Here is a 21,525-nt window from a genome sequence, read left to right on the forward strand (position 1 = left end):
CTCATTATCAAAGGCCACAGGGCATTGTTAGATATAACATTGTAGATGTCACCTGGGAGTTGAATTTTGAAGAGAGAGATGTAAGGGATCTGGTAAAAAAGGCATCATCATCTCGGGCAGCGGGGACCAATGGCCTGACCTATCAGGTACTCAAAGGAAACATAAATTAAGATGGAAAGAGGAGTCTGGCAGGGTTGCTTGGTGGCACCCTTCCTTTTCAATGTATACCTGGCAGATATGGGAAGGAGACTGGAAACCTCTGCTCTGATAAGTCCTAGGATAGGAGCCAGTATCATTAAATGCCTTATATATGCAGATGATTCATCCTTCTGGACAGGACTGAAGTTGATCTGCAGCGATTGTTGAATTCCCTGAAGGCATACCTTCAGGAAAACAACCTCCTTGTTAATCCAATCAAATCAAAAATAGTTGCTTTAAGACTCGAGGCAGAGTGGCCCACATTTATTTGGATTATGGAAGGACAAGTTATTCCGGTGGTCAAGGTGGTCACCTATTTGGGTTTTTCCCTTTATGCGTCCCCGAGTTTGGCCCAAAGTGGCCAAGGTCTCTTGGGGAAAACATCTCAACTATCAGCCCAAATGGTGAAAATCAAGAGGAAATATTGCAAGTTTTCAATCTCACCTTATACAGTAAAGGTCATCCCAACTCTTTTATATGGGCTGGAGGGGAAACCTTTGGTTTGGGATTTCAACTGGCAGCGCTTGGAGGGATCCATATGGAAAAGGGTTTTTGGTCTTCCCCAGAGTCTCACGATAGTAAGTCTACGATATGAGCTGGGGCTTAAATCTTTAAAGGTACAAGTAACTTGGAGGCTCATTTCTCTGTATCGACAGATAATGGCCCTCCAGATAGACTCCCTCTATGAAGACCTTCATTTTCAGCTGATCCATCGAAGGTCACCCCTCGTATGCGCTCTCCAGAGTTTGGTCCTGGGAGCTCACATGGACTGTAAAAGTGATGTGGAGACTCACACTTTCTCCTTATGATAAAAAGGGGCTTCCTCGCAAGATACATGAGAAAGTTACCGGATCCCAAAGTTAGACAACATTTTCTAAGGTTCTGACTGAACCTGTTATATACGGGAGGAGTCATGTCCTATTGGGGCCATGGTAATGAAGGGGAAAAAACTGTGTGCACTCTGTGAGGACCCTTCTAAAGCAATCCCTAAAACACCTCATGATGGCATGCGTGGGCATCTGGGAAGTGAGAAAGAGGTTTCGAATGGATTATGTCCTCCCATGTATTCCTTATCTTTGACATTTCTTAATATCCAGTTTGCTGCAAGCTGGATATTAGGAAATATCAAAGATAAGGAATACGTGGGAGAAACAACCAGTCTGAAAAAAACGTTACCATGGGTAAGTAACTTGTTCATATGCACTGAAGTTCAAATCTCAGCTAACACGCCCTCTGTTGCCCTCTTGTGGCATAAAGTTAAAAAAAATTGTAAGCCTGTCAAAATCATCTAAGTGTATGTCCTAAAGAGCAAAGCAGCAATGGCTCCTTTGCCCTCCGTACATTCTCAGGCACTGCTTCAATCTTTATCTGGTGTGACCTTGAGAACGGCTCTGGGGTCCCCTCCTCCCTTATTCCAAGAACCACTACAGGACCCACAACAAACACAAAGAAATTTGCGGGGAAAATCACAGCAAATCAGTTCCTGTTTCGGTGGACTTACAACAGACAGCAATCTCTAATGCGAAGGTGGATAAAAGACACTCTGCTCAAAGTCACAAAAGCCTACAACACAACAAGGTTGCCAGGAATGACTTGAGTTACTTACATACAAACTTTCACTTGACCCACTAAGTGAGTTGCTTATGTTTCTAAATTCATTACATAGATCCCCTCACTTCACAGGCCATACATCTTCAGGGTTTGAGCCCTCCCCTGCTTGTACGATCCCACACTCATTCCTTTGAGGTCTCCTCAGTAAAAGAACTCTGGAGTCCACCCACACGCTGTGTGTCATTCATCTTTGATCGCTTTAAACTTGGTTTTAAATGCTCCAGTCAAGCTTTACAACAATAAAAGCAGCAAGTTTAAAACACCTCAGTACTACACTCCTTAAGCTCCAAAGTTACTTCTTTGGTGATTTTCATCTGCGCACAAAGGAACCAGTCCATCAATACCAGAGAGACGGCCACTGTGCAATGAATGGCCATCACACAACTGCAAGTGGATAACTGCAACACAACGTTAATAGAAGTAGAGGAAGTTTGTTCGCAGGCACAAGTACAAGAATCACCTATTTCAATAAAGAAAAGTATCCTAACGGGAAATACTAAAAAACATTCTTTCTTCACCAAAAATGCTCAAAAGCTACACCAAACTAAAATATCTAAAAATATCCAAAACCTGCGGTCAATCAGGACTGGTGGATGGAGGAAATTCCTCCGAAATGCACACACAAGTGTTTTTGATTCTGACCCCTGCCGGCAAATAGCTATCAACACTGGACATCTAACTCCATCAACCAAGGAAACTTAACAATAAAACAAAGAAAAAAAAACAGGCGAAAATAGCGAGTGACTTGACAACTCCTCACACTTGTTGTCTATCAGTCAAGCCCACGTTCAGCAATTTCGGGTTCTGTTCCCTTGTAAGTACCGCAGATAAAGAGGAGGATGCTAATACAGCCTAATGCTGATTAATTTGAGTGATATTTCAACATACTTTGATGACGTCAATGACAGGGGTGATCTATCTCCTTCTAAAGCTATTCAACAGAGCTGGACTCACAAAGAAACCACCTTCTGAATTCCTGGCTTTAGCACAAAAGAGATAAATCACAAACTCCAAACTGAAAGTGTCATCAGCAAACGCTTTTGATTCACATTTCCCCCCTATATCAGACTTTGGCTTAAAAGCGAGAGCCATTGCCGGTTGTGACATTACCATCATCTTCAGGCACCACGTCTAATAACTCACCTCTAGGGGGAGGGAACCCCTGTTCTAAAGCCATAATAACAGAATGCCTGTTTTACAGCAGAATAACTATCATCTTGAATCGCCCATCTGGCCTGGCTCTATGCCACGAAATTCCTACACTACGAAATATTAATTCCAAGGACATTGATTACATTGACTTTACAGAGGAGCATAGAACAGATTATGTCAGGGTGTACTTTTATTAAAATGTAATTGATAATACAGTCCTGGAAGAAGCAGACACTTTCTTATCACTTGGGTATGATGCATAAGGTGCTATATGCAAGTTAAAATTTGAAAAATCCAACACAATTGTTAGTCTTTTGAAATAGAGAATCCTAGAGCCCTGAGCTTCATCTCAACTAAAAATCCATTCTAATGCAGACAGGCACTCCATAACATTTAGAAGTACTAACAAAATCAGACCTGTTGGGAAACATCGACTGGTCTTTGTTATCAAATACACTGGCGCTCTCTAATTTTAAGGGCTCTAATTTAAACTGAAAATCAGATTTTAAGGTCTCTATCGTTATGTCAAGGAACAGCCATGATTTTAATCACCTGTTCCAAAAGTATGAAGATATATCTCAAAAAGACTTTGAAATTCTTCCCTAACAAGAGGCTTGGCTCTTGAAATAGCCAATTCTTGACGGGTTCACAGTTTACATTAATGCGGCACAAAAGGGGGCCAAGGATAGACCATAAGGTGGTTTAATTGTGGCAATCATGACAATCTTCAATAATTCTGCCTTCAAATCTATGGTATGGAATGACAAATTGCCACACTTTTTAGCAATTGAGTTATTTTATGAAGGGCCGGTGAAAGAACGTCCAAGAGAAATTCTTTTCATCACTACCTACTAGAACCCCCCAAAAAAAAAGAAAAATAACCAAGCCAACTATCAAGAGTCACCGATTCAGAATTTAGACAATTGGTTTGGGTCCACAAAATTAAACAACATAATTATAGAAGGGGACCTAAACTGTGACCAAATAAGTCCTTCTGTGTTCATCAATGGTATCAAGAGGAAATGCCTTGCTGAATGTCATGAAGGCATGGGGCCTCAAAAAAACAAATGAGGAACATTAAGGATGACATTCCTATCTTACATACGTGGTCCTACCTCATCAACTGTAGACTACAAATATACATCTCAATCGCTTTTTGAAGAGTGTATAAATCTCTCTCTAGTAGACACTACACTAAGTGATCATCTGCCGCTTCAGTCAACTACGAATTTAAAAGTCTCCACCCGGTACAGAGCCAACACAAGTGAAGTTTGATGCACTAATACAGTCCCAAAAAGAATTATGGTATTTTAGAAAAACCTCAGCCTTGAATCAGTACATAGTTTGAGGAATCTGTGGGCGTTCTCGCTTCTTTCCCCAGTATATCGTCCTCCCAGGAGGCAAGGGAAAGGCCATCGCTTTTGGATCCTGACCCTGGGAGTGGATATGCAAGGGAGGATCAACTGGGTGAAGGAGACTTAATATTCCACAAACCTTTGTAGGTTACTGCCAGTCCCTTCCCCACCTCTCACAGAAATCATCTCCCAAAAATCACCAGTTAGGTACTGGGACGAGAAAGAGACCCACCAGAGTCATACCTTCTATCCTTATTGACTGACCCACAACAACATCACTTTGGTACTGGGACGATGAAGAGGCATCAAGCATGGAAGAAAGTCTATTGGTTTGACAAGAAGCGGTCTAGTCTTTCTGAAGCTTCAATTGGTGCCGGGAACTTTAAATGGGGGAAATGAGTGGAAGAGAGGGAGAACTTTGATTTCCTTTTGGAAATCCAACGGGGAACAGGACGAGCGGCGGAGAACCCCGGAGAGACTGCAGCAGCAGAGGAGCAGGAAACCGAGAGAAGCCAGTTCGAGATTTGCGAGTGAGCCGGGAGAAGCAGAACCGGCATTGTGGAATGCTGCAGAGATGCCTGGAACAGAGAGAAGCTCCCAGGGCGTTTGCAGCTGCCGGACCACGAGGACAGAACTTGCCGGTGCTCCAGGGAAGGCAGCAGGGTGACAGGCAGTCCAGGAAAGGTGAACCCGAGGCTGTGAAAAAGTAGTGCAAAGCAGGGCGAACCAAAGGAGGTTTTCCAGTGCCACACCGAAGCCAACACACACGTGACTGGAAACTGGTGAGTCTGCCCGAAGGAAAGGGGACCCCAAGTCAAATGTACAGTACAAGTGGAACAATATTGAATGAACATTGTTAAGTGACAAACAAGCATTGCCAAGTGTCAAGTGTGTGATGAACATTGTTGGAAGGCAAACACGCCTTGCAAAGAGATAAGCAAGCATTACCAGATATTGAATGATAATGAAAGAGATGAACTGTTGAGAAATGGAAACCTGTATGCAAGAGTAAAATACAGAGAAGCCTTGGAAAGGGCGCCAGATGCCTTGGCCATGTGAATTATGATAATGACTAGGTTTTCTAGCGGAAGAGTGTACTGGGAAGCTTAGGATAGCTGGTGCTGAAACTGTGGCATGAAGCAAATACAAGTAAGGTGTGCCTGTTGCGCGACCTGTAATGGGGGGTCCGTGCAAAAACATATGTGAAATGAGATATAGGAGCTGAACTTTATTGAATTGGAACCAAACCTGAAGAAGCTGGGAAGTGTCCCATGGAGCTGAATTATTTTTGAAATTGTATAGAGTTGAAAGCTTGGGGAAGGGAATCCCTCATTGATAACCTGAACTATTTGAACCTTGGGGAAGGGAAGCCCCCTTTCTACCCTAGAGCTGGAAGCTGTGAACTTTTATGTTGAACACTTTTCATTTGACACTGACATCCCTACACATTGTATAGATTTAGATGCGAGGACAAAGTAGTTTTTGGACATAGACAGACAATCTACTTGGACTTCCGAACACAGACTATCATTAGTTTTAGTTAGGTAGGAAAATCCCACCTTAGCATAGGGCAAGATTTGTTGTTTTCCCAACCCCTTTCTTAAATTAATAGCAGTTTGAAACTTAAACACTATTCAGTTGTCTGGGTCTACTTTATGATGCCTTCACAATAGGCACATTAAGTGAGAAGATGAACAATAAAGAACTGGGTTGTACTGTAGCTCCTAAATTCATTTTTGAGACTATGGGAAAATTCATATTTGGGACTACAGTGCATCATAAATTGGCAACTAACAAGCCGTATGCCATAAAGCGTCACATATATGATCCATTAGTCCATCATGAAAAAATGGAGATGCAGAAGAACTTAAGATTGGTTTTTGCAATTTAAAACAGACAAGGTGAGATCACTAATAGAAAAACCCAGAAATGTATACATTATACATTTTTGATTTATTTTAAAATGTATAGAGTGCACTAAGCCCTTAGGCATCAGGCACTGGTTACAGAGAAAAAAAGTACGATACATCGTTGCGTAGTTGCAGGTAAATAGTGTTCACAGAAAGCAGCATGTTGGAAGAGTACCTAGCCACAAAGAAGTCTTAAGATATGATGTCCCGTGAGAAAAGCCAAGTTTTGAGGTTCTTGCGGAAGGCCCAATAAGAGGGTTCTGACCTTAGAGCAGGAGGGAGGGCATTCCAGTTCTTGGCAGCAATCACCCGGAAGCTGAGACCCCCTGATCTTTGGCGCTTGTATCTCGGAGTGGTAAGGCGATTCAAGTATATGGAATGGGTGGGTCTGGCAGACTGAGTTTTGTTGAATTTAGTGGACAGGTATTTAGGAGTGGTGTGGGAGATGCACTTATGAGCGATTGCTAGGGATTTGAATAGAATTGATTGGGGATAGGCAGCCAGTGTAAGTTTTTCTGATTGATAAAATGTGATCTCTCTTAGGGATGTTCAAGGCTGCTCTCAGAGCATTGTTTGGATGATTTGCAGTTTGCTGATGTTGCGGGATCTAGTTCCAGTGAATAAGGAGTTTCAATAATCAAGCCTGGATCCTATTAAGGCTCTCGCAATGGTGCTGCAGCTATCAGGAGAGAGAAAGTGTCTGCAAACTTTGATTAGCTTGGTAGTTTATGCTGCTGATGAGGCAATAGAGTTTACTTGTTTAGTTAAGGATAGGTTGGAGTCAAGGTAGACTCCTAAGGTTTTGACTTCCTGTGATACAGGAATGGAGATGTCATCAAAGGTGAATGATTTGTAGGAGGGGTCAAGTTCATTTAGCTGAGCTTGTGTGCCGACAAGGAGCACTTCAGTCTTCTCGTCAAAGCAAAGCGAGTGGTGAGCCATCCAGGCATGGATGGTGTGATAGACTGTGTCAAGGGAGCTAGTGTCTGTAGTGTAGTCACCTGAAATAGGAAGAGGTAGCTGCGTGTCGTCTGCATAGTTCGTGTAGGATATGCCTTGAGAATCCAGGAGGTCGAAGAGTGGTTTTGTGAAGACATTGTAGAGCAGGGGATACACATGAGCATTGTGGGACGCCACAGGTGACGGGTGGGTTAGCAAAGGCGGTGGGTGAGAAAACTCACATGGTTCTGTTGGCGAGGAAGGAGGAGATCCAGGATGTGGCTTCCTTAGAGAAATGTGCTGCTATGGAGAGATGATTGCAAAGGATTTGGTGGTCAACCAGGTCAAAAGCAGCTGAGAGGTCTAGCAGTAGAAGGAGAGCCATGTTGCCGGCATCTTTGATTTTGTCAAGTTGTGTTTTAAGGTCTAAAAGGGCTGATTCAGTGCCATGGCCTGGTCGAAACCCAGATTGACGCAGGCCTAGGGGATTATTGGGCTTGAATCTGTATATAGGCTGCCCTATCTAAGATTTTGAGGAGAAAGGGAACCGTTGTAATGGGGCGATAGTTAGTGGGGATGTTTGGGTCTAACGTGGGTTTCTTTAGGCGCGGTAGGACACAGGCATCTTTGAGGATGGCTGGGACTGTTAGAGGAGAAGGAGTTGATGAGAGTGGAGATAAAGGAAGCCATGGCTTCCGCGCATTCATTGATGACTGGGGCAGCACAGATGTCCAATAGGCATCTAGAGGGTTTGAGGCCTTTATGATTTTGATTACTTCTGGTTGGGTGACAGGTTTGAATGAGAATGCGGTCATGTGGGACAGGGCAGGAGTGGGGAAAAGGTACAGTGAAGTCCCAGTGGAGATTCGTGCACCATGTTATGTCATTCGAGCAATCGTAGACGTGGGGATAGGGGATTCCAGTTCTCGTAGGCTCATGAATAGCTCTCTTGTGGAGAAGTTAGTCTGGTCTATTTGGGCGTTGTATATGGAGCTTTTAGCATTAAGGATAGCCGGTTTGTACTCTTAGGAGGAGGTAGCGAAGAGGTCTTTGTTAGAGATTGTTGGGTTGTTCCTCCACACGGTTGCTGTAGCTCATTTCTTAGTACGAGTACTTTGAGGTCTTGGATAAACCAAGCGTTTAGGTGGGCAGGTGGTTTGAGTTTGCAGGGGCAATGAGGGGCGATGGTGTCAATTGCTTGGCTCAAGGAGAGATTGTAGAGGTCTACCATGGTGGTTGGATCTGTTGGCGAGTTGGGAGTGCTGGTGATTGCGGTTAGCAAGGGTAGGATGCGGGCTGAAGTGATGTTCCTGGAGTTTCTCGTTAGTGTGACAGGGAGATGTGCTTGTGTAGGGATTAGTGGTGTGGCAGTTGGTATGCTGAAACTGACAATGTTGTGGTCAGACCACAGGCACAGAGTATTGGTTCAAATAGAGATGTTGCAATTTCTTTCTGCGAGCCAGTCGAGGATTCAACCTTTACTGTGTGTAGGGTTCAGGATGAGTTGAGTGAAGCCTAGGGCCTCTGGGGTGTTGGCTAGTGCTAGGGCATTAGAGTCAGAGCTATAATTCTAGCCTAGGTTGACATCGCCCATGAGGACTATTTTGGTAAGTGGTTTGGGATTGGCTGACAGGAATTGCGTGATTTCGTTTTCAAAGGACAGTAGAAAGAACATTACCAGGGGTAAGTCATTTATTTATTTATTTATTTTTAAACAATTTTATTGATTTTATTCAACAACAAATAACAAACCCAACTGGGCATACAGTGGTTACATATCTTGCTTGTAAATACACATACATTTTGCTTTTTCGGCCACTGTCATCCCTGTCCCCCCCCCCCCAAGCCTACCGTCTCCCATTGTTAGTCTCCACCATCTGCGGTGGTGGAGGCCTCCGCCCACGTTTATCGAATCATCATCACTTGGTCCATCATACGTGGGCCCAAACAGCTCTGCTATTAGCTGTCTCCAACCCACTAGGGCTCTGGCTTCACCCTCTATGTCTCCTTTGCACGCTTCCTGCCATGCCACTGTTTCTGCCTCCGCCCACTTCTGCAAGTCCCTCCACCAAGTCTCCACTTTGGGCTTGTGGCACGCTTTCCATCCCATCGCAATCCTTCTCTTCACCAATATATATGCCAGATCTTTCAATTTTCTCACATGTTTAAGCTTCCGCGGTCTGGGGAACCCTCCCAACAACCAAGCCCATGGCGTATCCACCTTCATACGGATCCCCTTGTCTTCCATTTTCTGTGCTATATCTCTCCAGTATTTCGCTATCTGCGGACATGCCCAGAACATATGCACCATCCCTGCGTTTTCTTCATTGCATTTGAGACACATCTGGCTTCCAGCATTCTTAAATTTGGCCACCTTTAATGGCGTCAGATATGCTCTGTGCGTTATATATAACTATTTGTTGCAGCCTAGCATTTCTCGACACTTTCTTGTTATACCCCTGAGCCCTTTTCCACATTCAATCACTCATCACATCTCCCACTTCCTCCTCCCAGGCCAGTCTGAGCTGCACCACTTCCTTGCCCACTTGAGTCATGATCATCTCGTACACGCTAGACGTTTCATGCCCACCTTCCGCTATATCATATATCACATCTAGTGTGGTGTCCGGTTCCTCTGCGAGTTCCACTTCGGACCAGGTATCTTTAATTCGTTGTACCATCCTGTGATATGTAATATATTGCCCAGTGCTCAACCCCGTTTGTTCCACCAGATCCTCAAATTCCAGTATTTTCCCCTCTTGCCACACGTCCCCCAATGTTGCAATTCCCACCGGTTCCCAATACTTCCTAATCCTTAACCTAAGTTGCTCTTCTGTTCCCATCATTGTAACCAGTGGGATTTGCGGAGAGCACAGGGCCGGTTTATCCATCAACCGGCACGCCCTCTGCCACATCCCCCACCCAAGACCCAACATCCCCGGGCAACGACCTATGTCCCGTTTGGGTAACCATATAATTTCTCTCAAAAAGTATGGAGTGCAGTCTCCCTGATGCAGCCTATGTTCTAAGGTGGGCTCAGCAGAGAGCCATTTAGCTACATGTTGGAACTGGCTCGCTACATAATACACTTCCCAGTTAGGTAATTTGATTCCTCCTTTCTCATGTGGGTTTTGGCGTTTCCATAGGGCTACCATGTTCCTCATCCCGTACCATAGGAATTCCCTGCATATACTGTCTAGTTTAGTAAAGAATTGCCGGGGTATGGAGTATGGGATGTTCACAAAGCAATGCAATAGTCTGGGCAGTGCCACCATCTTGAGCATCGCCCCCCGTCCCATCATTGCTAAGGGGAGTTTTGCCCAGAACTTCATGCTGTTTTCCAGTTTCTGAACCGTTCTTACTGTATTATGCCCAAGTTCGGCTTCTACTGTATGATGTATATCTATCCCCAGATACCTAATGGTTGTGGTCTCCCACGGTATCTGGAGTACCGGCAAATTCTTCGCCAAGAGCCCTCTGTATCTACCCAGCGGAAACACACAGGATTTATTTGGGTTCACAGCTATACCCGAGAGCTCAGCAAACCTATCTATCACTTCTAATACATACTGCAGATTCTCCTCTGGGTAGCGCAAATACAATAACATGTCGTCTGCGTATAGGGAGATTAAGTGTAATGTTTCCCCAACAACAATGCCTATTTCGTCATATTGCTGTCTCAGATAAATCGGCAGGGGTTCGAAGGCCAGAATATATAACATGGGGGACCAGGGGCATCCCTTTCTGGTCCCTCTACCAAGTTGCCACCTTTCAGAAATCACAGTTCCTGTCTTCACTCTTGCTAATGGCTCACTATAAAGAAGTTCTACCCAGTGAAGATATCCTGGTCCCATACCATAGCTGGCTAGGGCCGCCTTCAGCCAGGGCCATTTGACAGAGTCAAATGCCTTTATCGCATCCAGCGACACTATCGCCATTTCACTAGTGTTCCCTTCAGTATGTTCAATCACTCGATGGAGTCGCCTTAAATTGTTCGAGATATTTCTATTCGGGACATATCCTGTTTGATCAGGGTGAATTAATTTGGTTATGACCTTTTTCAATCTGTTTGCCAATACCGCTGTTAAAATCTTACTATCTTGGTTTAACATAGATAGGGGTCTATAGGAACCACAGTCACTCCCAGGTCTATCTGGCTTGGGGAGTGGTATAATAACTGCTTCACGCAGCGATTCCGGTAGTCTCCCAACTTCATATGCTTCGTTAAGCATTTCCAGCAGTGGGGGGAGAATCTCCGCTTTATAGGTCTTATAAAATTCACTCGGGAGTCCGTCACTTCCCAGGGTTTTGCACGTGGGCAGCTGCCTCACTACTTCTTCTAGCTCTTCTAGAGTGATCAGGGCATCCATCATCTCCCTTTCTTCTACACTAATTTGGGGCAGCCCAATATCTTCCAATACGTCTCTTATTTCCCCTCTCTCGCTTCCCTTCTCATCTCCATACAAGCGTCTATAGTAGTCTACAAATTCTTGGTTGACCCCCTCCTGCGTATCCACCACGTCGCCATTATCTCTCACCATTGTTCTAATTGGGGGCCTAGGAGTCTCGTTTTTGTAAAGCCATGCCAGGAGTCTTCCTGGTTTGTCACCTCCAGCGTGCTGTCTCTCTATGTAACCTTAACTATAAAAAGTACATAATCTCTCCCAACATCCTGCACATTTCTGCTGCAGACCCAGAGCCTTTTCCATATCTGCCTTAGTGTTACTGCCGTGTTCTAATACCCTCTCCAATTCCTTCTCGGAGTCCTGTAGTTCGGAGAGAATCCCACCCTGCAGTACTTTAGACTTAGCTATGGCTATTCCTCGCACCACCACTTTAAAAGCTTCCCAGAGCGTGCCCGCTGACTTTACACTGCCAGTATTTATCTCAAAATAACTTATTATTTCCTCCCGCATGTCCTCCCTGAATACGCTGTCTTTAAGAGCTTCAGCACGCAATCGCCACTTGGGTATCCTCCCCCTAGGGGGTCGGTATTGCCATGTTAGCAACAGTGGCGAGTGGTCCGAAAGGACTCTAGCTTTGTATTCCGCCTGCGGTATTTCGGTCAGCAACTCCTGCGTGACAAACACATAGTCCAATCTTGTATGTAGCCCCTGTGGGGCCGCATAATGTGAATAGTGTCTATCCTGCGGATGGCATGTTCTCCATACATCTGTAAGCCCAAACTCCGCCAATACAGCATGTAATGCCTTTGCAGCCGGGATGGGTTTAATTATTTTAGTGTCTGATCTATCTATGGTGGGGTTCAACACACAATTGAAGTCTCCCCCCCACAATATGGCCCCTGACACGCTGCCGCTGAGCCTACTATACGGGGTCCTGAAATACGCAGCTGTATCTTGGTTCGGCCCATAAGTATTCGCAATGCAGATCTCTCTGTTTTCCACCATCCCTCTCAGAACCACCATCCTACCGTCCGCCTCTACCTGCGAGTTCAGCATCTGGAACGGAACATGCAGGGCCACCCATGTGATTACCCCTCATGCATAGACGGAGTATGTTGCCCCCACTATCGTCCCTCTCCATTTTTTCCGTATCACTTCTAGTTTATCTTTCGTTAAATGAGTTTCTTGTAACAGGGCTATATCCACTTTCTGTCTGCGTAGGTACATCATTATTTTGTTCCGCTTCAGATAACTGTTGAGCCCCCTGACGTTCCAAGTGACTATCTTAAGGTCTCCCATGGTTCATTTCGTTTCCCGTGAGGTGTAGGCTTACCCCTTGACACTACCCCAACTATAACAAACCACTGCACACAACCCCTTCCCACCCTCCTCCCCGCCCTACCCCAACCCCAACAGTTGCCCAGCTCCATCCCTGGATCTCAGGCTCCCCCGCGTTTGGGCCTACCCTGGTACCTCGGGCAAGACCCCAGCAAGGCGTCACCGCATCGATAACCTAACTAAACTATAAATGGGGGATGTACAGGTTGGTCTTGCAAGACTCCTAGTTAAAACCTAAATCGCAATGTTCGCAGATCATGAATGTATCTCATCCCGACAACACCATTCCGCTGGCTACTGCGGTGACTATATTCAAGTCCCTTAGTCTTAAGTTCTGAGATCCCCCGGTGCCCCTCTCGTACATTACTTTTCCGCGTCTCCACCTCCTCCTGTCCGAACGTCCGACTCCTGGGGCAACCCTGGGTGTCGAGCCATCCCATGGCTTCTTCCGGAGTTTCAAAAAACAAAGTTCTGTGCTTATGAAAAACCTTCAGTTTAGCCGGGTAGAGCAGCATATATTTATGGCCCGCTTCTCGAAACCTCCTTTTGACTGCCCCAAAGTTCATTCTGCTCCGCTGCACCGCCATGGTATAATCCGGGTAAGCCGTTATAATTGCCAAGCCTTTCTGTATTGTCCCACCTTTGCGGAAGTGATCCAGGATCCTTTCACGATCCCTGTAATTAAGTATTTTAGCGATCACCGGCCTAGGTGGGCCTCCTGGCGGCGGTCTCCTCATTAGGGCCCTGTGCGCCCTTTCCACTGCGAACCCCTGAGACAGCACTCCCCCAGTGATTTCCTGTAGCAACATTGTTTCAACAAAATCCGTGGGGTTATGGCCTTCCGCTCCCTCTGGGAGTCCAACAATACGGATATTATTTCTCCGTGCTCGCCCTTCTGCCTCCTCCACTCTGCTCTCCAGATTACCCACTCGCTGTACCAGGGCATGAAGCTCCGATCGGTTAGAAGCACAGTCCGCCGTGTTAGGACCCATCTCCTTCTCGAGGTTGGCTGTGCGCTCCACCAGTGACCGTACGTCTTGTCGTAGCAGATTCACATCCTCCTGCACTGCCCCGACCTGAAGCTCCAGTGCTGTTTTTAATTCTGCCACCGCCAGTTCGAGCTTGGTCTCCCACGCCGCTTTCAAATCGGCGATCGCTTTGAGGACCTCCTGATTCGCGCCCATGGTGGCACTGCTCCCAGCTTGGGCTTTGTCTTTGATCCTGGCTCCTTCCGGGCCTGTTGGCGTCTTTGTATATTCCTCTAGTGTAGGTTGCTTACTCTTCAGTCATGGGGGTTTATTAGACATGGCGCTGTGCCTAAGAGTCGCAAATGAGCCCCTTCACCCGTGGTCCTCAATCCCAGCAAGGGTGGATTCTCACTGTCCTCAAAGGGCCGGTGGTGTCTGCTAGTTTCTTCGATCGTCCACGCTCCGTTCGGAGCACTCCACCAGCGTTTTCCTTTTCGTTTTCTTTTTTCGCAGCCACCCAAACTGTGCAATGTGATAGTTATTTTGTATCTCTAGCTATCTTCTTCTGCTGTTGTCGGATAGAGACAGCCCTTCGTTTCAGGGGTGCGCCCCTCGGGATCTCTTTGTTCTCGTCCGCGGCCATTTTGGTGCCTTCTCCGCGGCCACCTTCTCAGGACAAAGTAACGATGCGGCCGTTTCTTCGCTCCAAATTTTCCGTCGACCTGCTCATACTCTGCTCTGTATCTTCCCACGCCTGTACATACTTTTCGGCCACCACTGATCCAAAAAATATGCGTTTCTTTGTCGGATCAAGTTGTCGGATCACGGAGCTTGCAGGATTTCCAGCCTATTCCATGGCTGCCAAGCCACGCCCCCCAGTTATTTGTTGTTCTAATGGATTGTGTCCTCCCACGGTTTACTCATCTTTGATAGACACCTATAGCAGTTTGTAAAGGGAGGTGGGACGAGTGGAATTTGTTACTGATTAGTGCTGCTTTCCCAAAGCTGGCATCCTTAACGATAAGGAATCAAGGCAGTAATATCTTCAGAAGGTTTTTGTGTAACGAAGACTAGACTGCAGCATTACAGATGTCCTGCACCTGTACTCTTCTTTGTAGGGCTGAAGTAGTTGGCACACCTCTAGTAGAATGTGCCCTCAAATTATCAGGTACATCCTTCCCAGCCAAAGAATAACATTCTGAAATACACAGAATAATCCACCAAGATAACGTTTGTTTGGTCATAGCTGGACCCCATCTATGTACGGTGTAACCAACAAAATGTTGGTCATCTTGTCTGATGTTAGCTAATCTGCTTATGTAGAAGCTTGATCCAGCCAATGTAACCCCTCTTCTTCTTTCAAAGGATGATGAGGCGGATAAAAAGCCTGTATAGGTATTTTATGTGTCGGGTGAATCTTCACACTACATTAGGAAGGAGGGGCGAACCCTCAAAACAACTTTAACCCAAAGTTGTGAAAGGAGGTTTGCATGAGAACACCGAACGCTCACTCACTCGGCAAGCAGAAGTGATAGCCACCAGACAGATGATTTTAAAAGTCAATAACCTGAGTGGGCAGGAATGGAGCAGTTCAAATGGAGCTCCCATTAAGAATGTTCAAACCAAATTAAAATCACAGGCCGGAACTATGACCAGTGGAAATATGTTCGTTAGACCTTTGATAAATTGTCTAAGAATGAGCACCTTAAAATAAGAACCCTGTTCTGGAATACTTTTGAAGATGGACAACGTTGCCATATAACCTTTGGCAGTCGATACCAGCAGTCCTGATGGGGCAGGTTCAACAGAGAATACAGTAGGAGTGTCACAAGTAAAAGTATCAATATATTTAGCTCTACACCATCTGCAAAACCTGTTCCAAGGGCAGTGGTAAAAAGCTTTTGTTGCTGACCTTCTAGCCTAGAGCAACATCTCCAGAACATCATTTGGGTGATTCTAGTATTTGGATCTTAACTTCTCAGTACCGAAGTGTGAAGGTTCAGGGTTTTGACTTCTGGGTGGAGAAGACGGCCTCCGTCTTGTGAAAGCAGAACTTCTCTCTAAGAAAGATGCACTGGAGGGCAGATGGACATATTCAGAAGGACCGGGTACCACGTCCTCCTGGCCCAATCCTGAGCAATCAGGATAATGGATTTCCTGAACTTCCTCAACCTCCTAATGACAAAGGATGACGGAGACTGGAGAAAATGTGTATAGGAGGGGAGATTCCCAGTCCACTACGAACGCATCACCCAGAGCTCCTTTCTGAGGAAATTCCCTGAAGCAGAACGTGTCACATGTGATACTGGATGTAAAGAGATCCACTTGAGGGGTTCCCCAAGTGGCGAAGATCTCTAGAAGGACTTCCTCAGCTTACTCCCATTCATGGGAGACTCTGCTCTGCCTGTTCAGAGTGTCCACCGTCCTGTTCTCTTGCCCGGCTAGGTGAACAGCCGACTGTTACACCTCTGTCCGGCGGTCTCTTCTCCTCGCGTAGTCCAGCTTGCCCGGATTCCCTCCATCATGTCTGCAGCGGTCTAGCGTTCCTGCCGACTTAGAATGGGTTGTTAGCCACGCCTCCATGTCTGCCAGCCGCATATCCGGATACTTTGCATGGGGCACTTTTACTAAAGAAAGGAGTCCCTTATGTTTGGACCAACTTGACACAAAAGGGCTTTGATACTCTCAAAAGGAGGTTCACCACAGCACCAATATTGAAGACCCCTGACCAGTACCGGAGATTTATCATCGAGACGGATGCATCCCAATATGAGTTGCGAGCAGTTCTCTTACAAGAAGATGAGCAGGGTTTAGAATGTTCCATCGCATATTTGTCTAAAACTCTCTCCCCCGCTGTATTGAACTACACCGTTCTGGAGAAAGAGCTGTTGGCTATTAAGAGGTCATTCGAGAATGGAGGTATTTATTGTTGGGGGCACAACCTCCAGTCGAAGTCAGAACGGGCCACCAGAATCTACGGATTCTTCAATATGCTCAGACGTGCAACAGCCGTCAGGCCAGATGGGTGCACTTCTTCTCGCCCTTCAGGATTGTATTCACCTTCATTCCAGGGAAGAACAATCTACAGGCGGATGCCCGGTCTTGTAAAGAGACCACCTCCAACACTCCAGTCAAATCTGAAACAATTTTTACTTGTCTGGCTCTGGGTACTTCATAGATTCCATACTTCCTAAAACGTCTTGAGCAACGTTCAGGATCTTCGGCACTAAAAAACCTATCCATGACAGAACAAAACAACCTTTCTAGGAAGGAAGGATGTTATTTCCGCAGCAGTCAAGCATATATACCAACCAAATCCTTACAAAGGGAAGTTCTTGACATGTGTCACGACTCAAAGTCTGCAGGACATCGTGGTTACACTAACACCCATGAATTAATATCTCACTATTTCTGGTGGCCATCTTTGAAGAGTGACATTCGTCGTAATGTGGAATCCTGGCCAGTCTGCCTTCAGTCCAAAAGTCCGAGACATTCTCCTTTCGGGGCATTGGTCAAAATGCCTTTACCTTCACGTCCTTGGCAAATTATCTCCACTGACTTTATAGTCGATCTACCGCCTTCAGGAGGGTGTTGCACCATTATGGTGGTCATCAACTCATTTACTAAGATGGCACATTTTATACCTCTCACAGGCCTTCCTTCTGCAACTCAAATGGCTCGGACCTTCATAGCCCGGGTTTTTCCCTACATAGTTTACCCGAAACCATAATTTCCGATCGGGGATCCCAATACACGTCCAGATAGTGGAAACACATCCGTCAGATTTTGGGGATCCCCCGGGCCTTGAGTTCGGGTTAACATCCACAGACAAATGGTCAAACCTAGAGACTGAACCAGACGCTGGAAGGATATTTAAGAAGTTACATACCTGCTGCTCAAGACAACAGGAAAGACTTGTTACCCATCGCAGAATATGCCTACAATAACTCATACCACTCTGCGATTAGGACCTCTCCTTTCTACTGCACCTACGGATTTCACCCAGCATCATTTCCAGAGAAAAGACTTACAGATAATAAGTTCCCGGATGTAGATTCCCTACTGAAACAGATACATCATGGTCAGCACACCGCCAAAGAAGCTTTGAAGGAAATACAGGACAGAGTAAAACGATCTGCCGATCATCATCGAACTCCCGCTCCGGAAATCAAACCAGGGGATTGGGTTTGGTTATCCTCCCAATTTCTCCCTAAGCATCTCAAATCCTCCAAGCTGTCACCTAAATACATGGGCTCTTTCCGGGTGATAGCAGCTATTGGAGCAGCTGTGTTTAAACTGAGACTTCCTAAGACATGGGCACTAATACATCCAGTGTTTCACCTCTCCCAGTTAAAGCCAGACAAACGGAGTGTTTTCCATGCTTGTATCTCCTCATGTCCTGCACCCATCACGTCACCCACAGGTCCTGAATACGAAGTCTCAGGTATTTGTGATTCACGCATACATCGTGGGAAACTACAGTACCTAGTAGACTGGAAAGGGTACACTCCAGCAGATCGAACATGGGAATCTGAATCTGCAATTCATGCACTTCATCAAAAACGTCCTGGAAAACCAGGAGGTGTTACACTTAAGAGGGAGCATACTGTTACACCTTTACCGGCGGTCTCTTCTCCTTGCGTAGTCCGGCTTGCCCGGATTCCCTCCATCATGTTGGAACGCGGAACAGGCGACAGCGGTCTAGCGTTCCTGCTGACTTGGAATTGGTTGTTAGCCACGCCCCCATGTCTCCCAGCCGCATATCCGGATACTTCGCATGGGGCACTTCACGTTGCTACTCTCTCAGAGTGCTGTTACTCTCCGTAAGTACGCATTCTAAGTTCCTGATTACTTCCTTTCACTGATTACTCTTTCTGTATCTTACTGATACGCGACCATAATCCTCTATTAGTAATCATCCTTTCTCCCTTAGACAAACCGCTATTTTCGTGTTCTCCAGCCTTTTGTTTACCGACTTCCTCGGAACTCTCTGTCTCTATTTGTGTTCCTGGTAGAATCTTTAGGTACGTGGCGGGCTGTCCTTACTATGTTATATATTTCTATCTGCTACACGAGTAATAAGCTTGTCACTCTACCTTAGGAGATCTTGCATTAGGCATTGGGCAGTTAGAACAAGGTTTCCACTTCCGGAAATATTGAAGGGGACAGTTCACTCGAGCCCTACGGTCTGGCGTCTCAGACGGTAAGATCATTACTGAAACTCATTTTCGTACGCCTTCTCCATCCTTTTTCTACATCGGCATTTCCTGTCACTCCTGCTGGAATCTTAGTGCTCTCTTGTTTATCTCCCAGCTGCTTCTGGTCAAGTGGTTCTAGCCACTCCTTTTCTTCCCCGTCAAGACTCAGGAACAATCTTTCTAGCGGCTAGGGTTAGCTCTCAACCCTGTAAACAGCATTACGACTTCACCCGTTTCACTCCTTCTAATATTAGTCTAATTCTCTTTCTGCTCAATCTATCCCAGACTTCACCCCGATAACTGCCTTCGTAGAGACACATCCTACAATACAACATCAACCCAGCTGCCCTCCGGAGTCCACGCACTCTAGCAGCTCACCAGAGTGTTTTTCACCTTCACGGGTTTTCCCTGGAGGCTCCACTACGCCCTGGCTTTTTGAGCGGGGTCGGGGAGGGGTTTCTAGGTGGAACCTCATTTTCCTCAAAACGCAAATCAAGCCTGCACGTTAAAGACTGAAGCTTGGAGGTGGGTGTTATTTTTGAATGCTGAAGCCTGAGTTTATATGTTAGACTTTGAAGTTATAACAGATATTACACCGACAGAGAAACTCATGCCCAAAACCAGAGCTGCATTGTCTCCCTGCACAGTGGAAGTGCCCCTAACCTCCTCTTTTGTTGAGGTAATGAATGACCACTGTGTTGTCTGTCATTATCAGGAGGTTCTTCCACTGTATGGAAGGTAAAAGGAATAACAGAAAATATTGTCCCACCAGGAATCATTTATCAAACAATATGAATCAATTCAAATTTCTTTTACATTCATTAGCGTGTGGTGCTAAATCTCAACTATTGATCCCAGATATCAGCAATGATATCAACTTGATCATCTTGAAGTCCCTCTCAACATTATGTAGGACACTATACAGAAACGCTGAGCAAACTGAGGTACAGCTCAGTAAACATTCCAGCATTAGCCAAAAATGTTACTTTAGTTTTAAGATAATCACATACATCTATCATGATAGAAATAAACAAAACATTTTTTTTTTGGCAAACATTACCATTTTACACACAAAACAAATAACTTATCTATGGGAATCTTTTAAGCCAGGGACATTGTAGGTCATGGAGTAAACCAATACACCTGTAAGGCCTTGCAGACACATATGCTGAAAACTTAATGGGCCATACTTTTCAGCAAACGTGCTGCACCACGTCGGGCATCTGTTAGTCAACTGCGATTTATTTGCAATTGGAGTTGGACTCAAGAAGTACCATGAAGTCTACACTGCTTGAGATAAGGTCCAATGCGGTTGGCTGTGTGCCCCTATATAGAAACCATTGTGTAATTAATTTTCTGTTAAGGCGCCTCATTTAAACAAGCTGCATTTACAATGGAAGCATTGGGGCATATTTGTTTGGTCTTGAAAAAGGCAGAGCTATTTGTGCAACTTGCTGGAACATCCAGGACTTCTCCAACGAATTGCAGCTTTTGGGAAGGTATCACATGAGACTTCTTGAAGTTGAGAGAGAAACCAAGCCTGTGGAGCGAGTGGCAGGTGCTGTTGAGATGTTCCAGAGCCTGACCAGGTGAACAAGCTTTGATCAACCAGTCGTCTAGGTAGGGAAAGATGTGAATCCCTACCCTCCTTAGATTTACTGCCACCTCTGCCATCAACTTGTTGAAGACCCTCAGGGTCGGATGTGAACCCGAAACTGAAAATGAGAACTGCCAATGGTGAACCTCAGGTACTTCCTGTGTTTGTGATGTATAGGCACATGAAAGTAAGCATCCTGAAGATCGAGGGACACCATCCAATCCCGGAGCTGGAGGGCCTGGAAGATCTTCGAAAGAGTGGGCATCTTCAATCTTTCCTTCCTGAGGAACTTGTTCAAGCATCTCAGTCTTTCCTGGGAACCAGAAAATAGGTGGAGTACCAACCTTGATATTTCTCTGCTACAGGTACCGGAGAGGATCTCCTGTAAAAGAATCAGGTCTGGTTCCCAAAGAGATTGAATGCTTGGAGTACAATCTGGTGGTCTCATCAGGCTACCACCTGAAGAGCCCAAGCATCTGAATTAATGTTTTGCCATTCTTCGAGATACTGGGTTAGTCTGCCTCCCACTGGAGATTTGCGAGATAAGGACTCAAAGTGGTTTTGTAGCTGTCGCTGCGGGGGATGGTAGAGAGGCAGTAACTGTTTGGCCAGTTCTACCCCGACATCCTAGTGCTCTGCGCGGAAATCTTCTCTGACCTCTTTGTGCCATTTGACCTCCAGCCCTCCCGTCCACGGAGTAAAAACAAAAGGAGCAACCTTTCCAACTTTAGGAGGTGGACCAATTCTGCTGAAGCTGCGAATTGCTGCACCAAGAGATTTAGCAACCGCCTTGGAAGCTTGTCAAGGCTTTCATCAGCCTTAGTACCAACGACGTGAGAAACATCAAAAGGTA

At 45.7% G+C, this 21,525-nt stretch overlaps 1 protein-coding gene across 3 annotated transcripts in view; it reads right to left on the reverse strand.

Moving 5' to 3' along the window:
• The window catches only part of UBE2U (ubiquitin conjugating enzyme E2 U), a 727,435-nt gene that overhangs the window by 301,255 nt on the left and 404,655 nt on the right, over positions 1-21,525 (reverse strand). The window lies entirely within an intron of this gene.

Source organism: Ambystoma mexicanum, chromosome 1q, assembly GCF_040938575.1.
Source record: "Ambystoma mexicanum isolate Mex_15411 chromosome 1q, UKY_AmexF1_1, whole genome shotgun sequence".
NCBI lineage: Eukaryota > Metazoa > Chordata > Amphibia > Caudata > Ambystomatidae > Ambystoma > Ambystoma mexicanum.